The sequence below is a fragment of the Copadichromis virginalis genome, unplaced genomic scaffold (genome assembly GCF_057382275.1).
Source record: "Copadichromis virginalis isolate Kocher_CV1m ecotype Utaka unplaced genomic scaffold, C_Virginalis_male_GT1.1 unmapped_scaffold_1, whole genome shotgun sequence".
In the NCBI taxonomy this organism is placed as follows: Eukaryota; Metazoa; Chordata; class Actinopteri; order Cichliformes; family Cichlidae; genus Copadichromis; species Copadichromis virginalis.
The window spans coordinates 504,542-509,845 of record NW_028188589.1 but is presented as its reverse complement, the minus strand read 5'-3'; the positions used below and the strand labels follow the sequence as shown (position 1 = coordinate 509,845).

General features: G+C 43.3%; 1 long non-coding RNA gene across 1 annotated transcript; it reads right to left on the bottom strand.

The window, feature by feature from the left end:
* Positions 1 to 3,558: 3,558 nt before the first annotated feature.
* On the bottom strand, positions 3,559 to 4,452 carry LOC146679441 (uncharacterized). The gene is made up of 2 exons (XR_014918527.1): positions 3,934 to 4,452; positions 3,559 to 3,660 (listed from the first exon to the last, which is right to left on the bottom strand). It is a non-coding gene; the product is annotated as an uncharacterized LOC146679441 (long non-coding RNA).
* Positions 4,453 to 5,304: the final 852 nt, after the last annotated feature.

Sequence of the window (5,304 nt, the reverse complement as noted above, 5' to 3'; positions counted from 1 at the left end):
TTTAGCCACCTGGATGTTTCTGGTTGCAATTTTAGTTCGATTATTGTCATTATTAAGCCTGTTTTTGTTAGATGTTATAAGTGTGTCGTATGTGTGTATCATAAATGTGTTTTAGGCGCCATAAATGCTAGCATGAATATATACTCCTTGCTAGCTTGGGAGCTGTGGTGGGTGGAGCTAACCCTCTTCCCCACTGTTTGTATTTGGTCGTAGGAGCTGGAGTGGGCAAATTATTTACTGGGAGGTCTTTCTTTCTTTTACCTTTTTTATCAGACACAACGCAGAATCACACCGGTTACATCTGCAGCTCATCCATCACCTGTTCTTCCCATCACTTAATGTTTTTGCTGCAAGACGTTGGAGTGAGTGCCATCTATTTTGCTGTTGTTTGGAGGCATTTTAGTTCAGTGAGAGACAGGAGGTCACGCAACAAACTGCTCAAACGAGTGGAAGCCGCTGCCCTCTGCTCGTCAGCTGGGAAACCTGGATCTCCCTTGTTGTGTTAACAGACCTCTCTGCATTGAATCATACCTGTTATTAACCTCTGTCTCTCTTCCACAGCATGTCTTTATCCTGTTTTTCTTCTCTCACCCCAACCAATCACAGCAGATGGCCCCGCCCCTCCCTGAGCCTGGTTCTGTCGGAGGTTTCTTCCTGTTAAAAGGGAGTTTTTCCTTCCCACTGTCGCCAAAGTGCTGCTCATAGGGGGTCATATGATTGTTGGGTTCTTCTCTGTATCTATGAAGCGCCTTGAGGCGACTTTTGTTGTGATTTGGCGCTATATAAATAAAACTGAATTGTCAGGGTCAAAGTTCAGAGGTAAGTTTGTTTAGCAAATGAATGACAATAAATCATACATGTTTGCTGATTCACAGATTGACAGCCCGGAGGAACAGGGCTGTGTCGTTCCTGTGATGTGATTCAGCTTTATTTTAGCATTCATTTATTTTATTAGCTTTATTTCAGCCACTCAAACAAAACAACATTATATTAAAACAGAGTGCAGGTCTCATCCAACCATAGTTAAATATGTGCCAACTGATTCAGTACGTTTCATGTAGAAATATCTGTGGCAACCTTTTGTTGCAGCAATGATCTCAAAACACGGGGGGGGCTAAGATGAATGTCTGCTGTGAGGACAGGGGGTGTGCATGTGCTCAAGTCACGTGACACGTCATTTACGCAACATTTGGTCGATTTCAAAGTTACAGTGAGATAAAATCATGTTATGGATTGCACTCAGTATATTGTGCCGACATGGTGAGATTGTGTCTGTCGAGCCGAGGAGAGCGTCGCAGTGCCAAAAGCTGTAAAATGAACTATCAGGCTGGAGTGTGCTGCCACAGCACAGAGCAGTCACAGAGTCCTGCAGGCAGAAGAGGAGTGATCGTGTTAGCCACCTTACAAAACAAAAAGACATGAAGTGAAAAGCAGAGCGCAGAGTGAGGCAGAAGAAGACAGACTGGGCCAAGTCCTGCATGTGCGAGAGCGAGCGAGACCCGGGACAACGTCATCCGCCTCGCCTGGACTAGTCCGCCGGCCGGAGGAGGGACAGTGGCTGCACTGTGCAGCCGAAGAGTCACTTTGATCGCGCAGGAAACGAGCGACGCAACCGGTCCACCGTCCGTGCAAACTGCGCCAGGCAGCGTATTGCACGCTGGAGGACACCGAGGAAAGTCACAGTAGGAGCGGCGCTTAGTGAGAGGTGATGTCGGGGGGACATGGCTTCTTCTCCGGTCACCCCAGCATCGCTTGAAGGAGAAACACCTTCACCCACCGGGAACGAGGAGCCCGCGACCACCCGACAGGTACGACACGCCTCCGAGACCCTCTGCGCGCCCGGTAACGTTGTAACGTTTTACCGAAGTTCATTCGCAAACACACCAGTTTAAGATGGACCCGAGAATCAGCACACGGGAGCACTGGTGTCTGACTCAGCAGAAACGGCGCGACGTGCGTGTAATGCTTCGTATTTGATAACGATGGAATAATTCTTTAAAATAAGCACACAGATAAACACTGGTGGGTGGAAAAGCTCGTGTTTTGGTGAAATGAGTCCCGCCTAGTCCGGTCTACACCTCATTCAGCAAACATCTGAGTCACCCTGAGACGCCAGTGCGCGTCCTTGTGATGCAAAAAGCCGTAAGTGACACGCTGTTTACACGCAGGAGCAGTTTAACACATGCAGGTTGTGCCAGTAGGCGTTTCCTTCAATGTGACACCAAACGTGTAAATCAGTGCTGGGAGCGGATGTTGGACCTGATCAGTCTTAATCTGACAAACTGTAGTTCCTGCTCTGTTTCTAATTCAGCCCCATGACAGACAACCAGCATGTTCTCCTGTCACGTGTTATTGACACGCACATATTTAGTCCGTGTGTGGGATGTTAAAGGTGAGTTTGTTCAGGGCACGATCAGACTGAGGCCATTTCAACAGGTGCAAGGAAGTGTTAGTGTGGTTACTACGGCAGCACTGATGCCCTGATGAGTGCACATGGCTGGAATGAAAAGTCAATGCTATGTATAGCATGAACTACTTGTTGTCTAAGGCGGTGCAGAGAGTGAGCAGGAAATATCTGAGGTTGGATATTTCAGTACATACAGAGCTGTGCAGAGACATTAGGATCTTAAACTATTGTCTGTATCTGGCAAAGCGAGAATCTGAGCCTTGTGTACAAACTGTCTGGTGTTTGTTCTGGCAGGAATATGAAACTACTGTGCACAGCATGCTTATTAAGATGGCCCAGGACCAGGTCATCTTGCAGGATGGTAGTGTTACATCGAGAAGGTTCCTCTTTAATTGTTGGATTTCTGTGTGAGTTTTCTCCCTGTGCCTCTGTGGCCTCTCCCCACAGTATCTGTGTTTGTGTTTAAAGTGTTTAAAGTACAGCACTAGATGATCGTATGGGTGAATGTGACTTGTTGTAAAGCACTTTGAGTTGTTGTCTATATAAAGTCTAAATGGAAATCCACTTATGTGCAGAGGACCAGAAGATCCAGCGCATCGAAATAAAAAGTTCTTTGCTTAAACAATGAATTGTGCGATAAAATATTAATTTACAAATTCATTTTTAAGTTATTTTATTTATTCAATACAAAAGTAATTTATTATCTAGTAATTTAATTGAAAATAAAAAATTTTATAAATCAGTATTTGAAAATAAATAATTATTCCATTAATAAATACTTCAAATCAGAAAAAAAAGAAATAAAATCTCAATAAAAACCTCACATCAAAAATCCTTTTCCTGTGTCGTCTCATGTCCAACATCTGTGTAGGCAGAGTGTAAACACAGAGGCTGAATGGCCTTTGGTATAGGTGCAAAGCTAAGACTGTCTAACCAATGACAGAGCTCCTTACCTCGCACCGGCTAATTTGCATTGCTCCGGGATTTTGGAAATTTATCCATTTATTCATTATGATGTGGTTCAGCATCATAATGCTGAACCACAGAAACACACACACACACACATATATATATATATATATATATATATATATATATATATATATATGTAACACTTCCAGCTCTTCAAGAATCACAGACGCTCAGAAGGGTTGGCTTTTCACAGTTTACTTCTGCAGAAGACATAAAACACATTCAACAGGTGTCTTCTGGTGGTACCGGCAATTGTAGCTCCCTCACAGTGCAAGCGCGCGCTGTCTTAACAGACTTACAATTAACTTTTTAATAAAGAAAAGGTGGAAAATAATAATTTCTCCCATTTTACACTCTGTCATACTGAGCTTGTATACAAAAGAAATCTTATGACTAATAAAATACATTCCACAATCGTATAAAACAAAATAACAGGATAAACATAAATACCACCGACTAAACATTTCCCTCTAGTGGACAAATTAACAATAGCGCATTACATCTTCACTTGCTTGTGCTTTACAGACAAAATGGCTGTTAACAAGCTCACATACCTGCAGAAGACATAAAACACATTCAACAGGTGTCTTCTGGTGGTACCGGCAATTGTAGCTCCTACAATGTAAAGCAACATCACAAAAAGCACAGAAAAACGGTAAATCCAAACACATTTCCTGCTATGCGCAGCAACCACTAGGGGGCTGACAAAGACTAACTGCCAAAGAGCATAAATACGGCAGAAACACTATTTAACAGCAACCCGCCTTTGTTTCAGTTACACAGAAACTTTCTAATATCAATATGAACCTATATACATCGACATATATAACTTATGTAACAACATTCACACCAGAAACCATAAAAATGCCAGAGCCTTTCATTACCGGACTTACCCTCACAGTGCAAGCGCGCGCTGTGAGGAGCGGAAGCCTTAGCAGCTTCTAAACGTTAGGGTGAGATCCGGTTTCTGGGTTTTCAAAATAAAATACAATTTAAAAAAAATGATAAAATTCACACTTAAAATGATAATTAAGAACAGGTAAGTGCATGTTTTTCATATGTATTATTAACTCTGTTACATATACACATATATTAGGGGTGCAACGATACTCGTATCGATATTGAACCGTTCGATACAGTGCTTTCGGTTCAGTACACATATGTATCGAACAATACAACATTTTTAATTTATTTCATCAACTTTCCTTCTGCAGATGCTGTCTGTGTTGAGCGCTCAGTGGATCTGCGTTCGACTACTCCGCCTAGGCTGCACTGTCGAGCACAGATCCACTGAGCGCAGCGCAAGCTAGCGAGACAGAAGTTAAGCTCCTTGCAACATGGCAAACTGAACCTCCCCCACCCTCATTCAGATCTGGTGTTTGGAATTATTTTGGTCTTCATGTGACGTATGACCCTGAAGGTAAGCGCGTCATGGACTAAAGTAAAACAGTATGTTGGATGTGCCACGCAATGCTCAATTACATGGGTGGGAACTAGTGTGTTAGCGCAGTTAGCTCGTTAACGTGTTGACGCCGTCCAGCCCCACGCACGGGGCGATCCACGGTCGCTCGTTAACGGAGATTTGCCGTGTTGTGGCGTTAACGTAATTTCAGATTAACGCTGACAGCACTAGTGGGAACACAACGAATATGACTGCACATTTACTCCGACATCATCCTAGTGCAAAGACAAGTGGAAGCAGACAAAACAACAAGCACCATGCTGCAAACTTTACCCGAGTCATTTAGACAGCTGTTAGCACAGGATTCTCCTTATGGGGACCTGATATGTTTAATCCGGTTGTTCAGTCTGACGTCACTAGCCGTGTCTGGGTCTAAACTCCGCTGCAGGTCCATATATCAAACGATCACTGTGGCATTACTGAGAGTTGAAAAACTGTCTAAAGTCTTTCATCTTTAATAAAA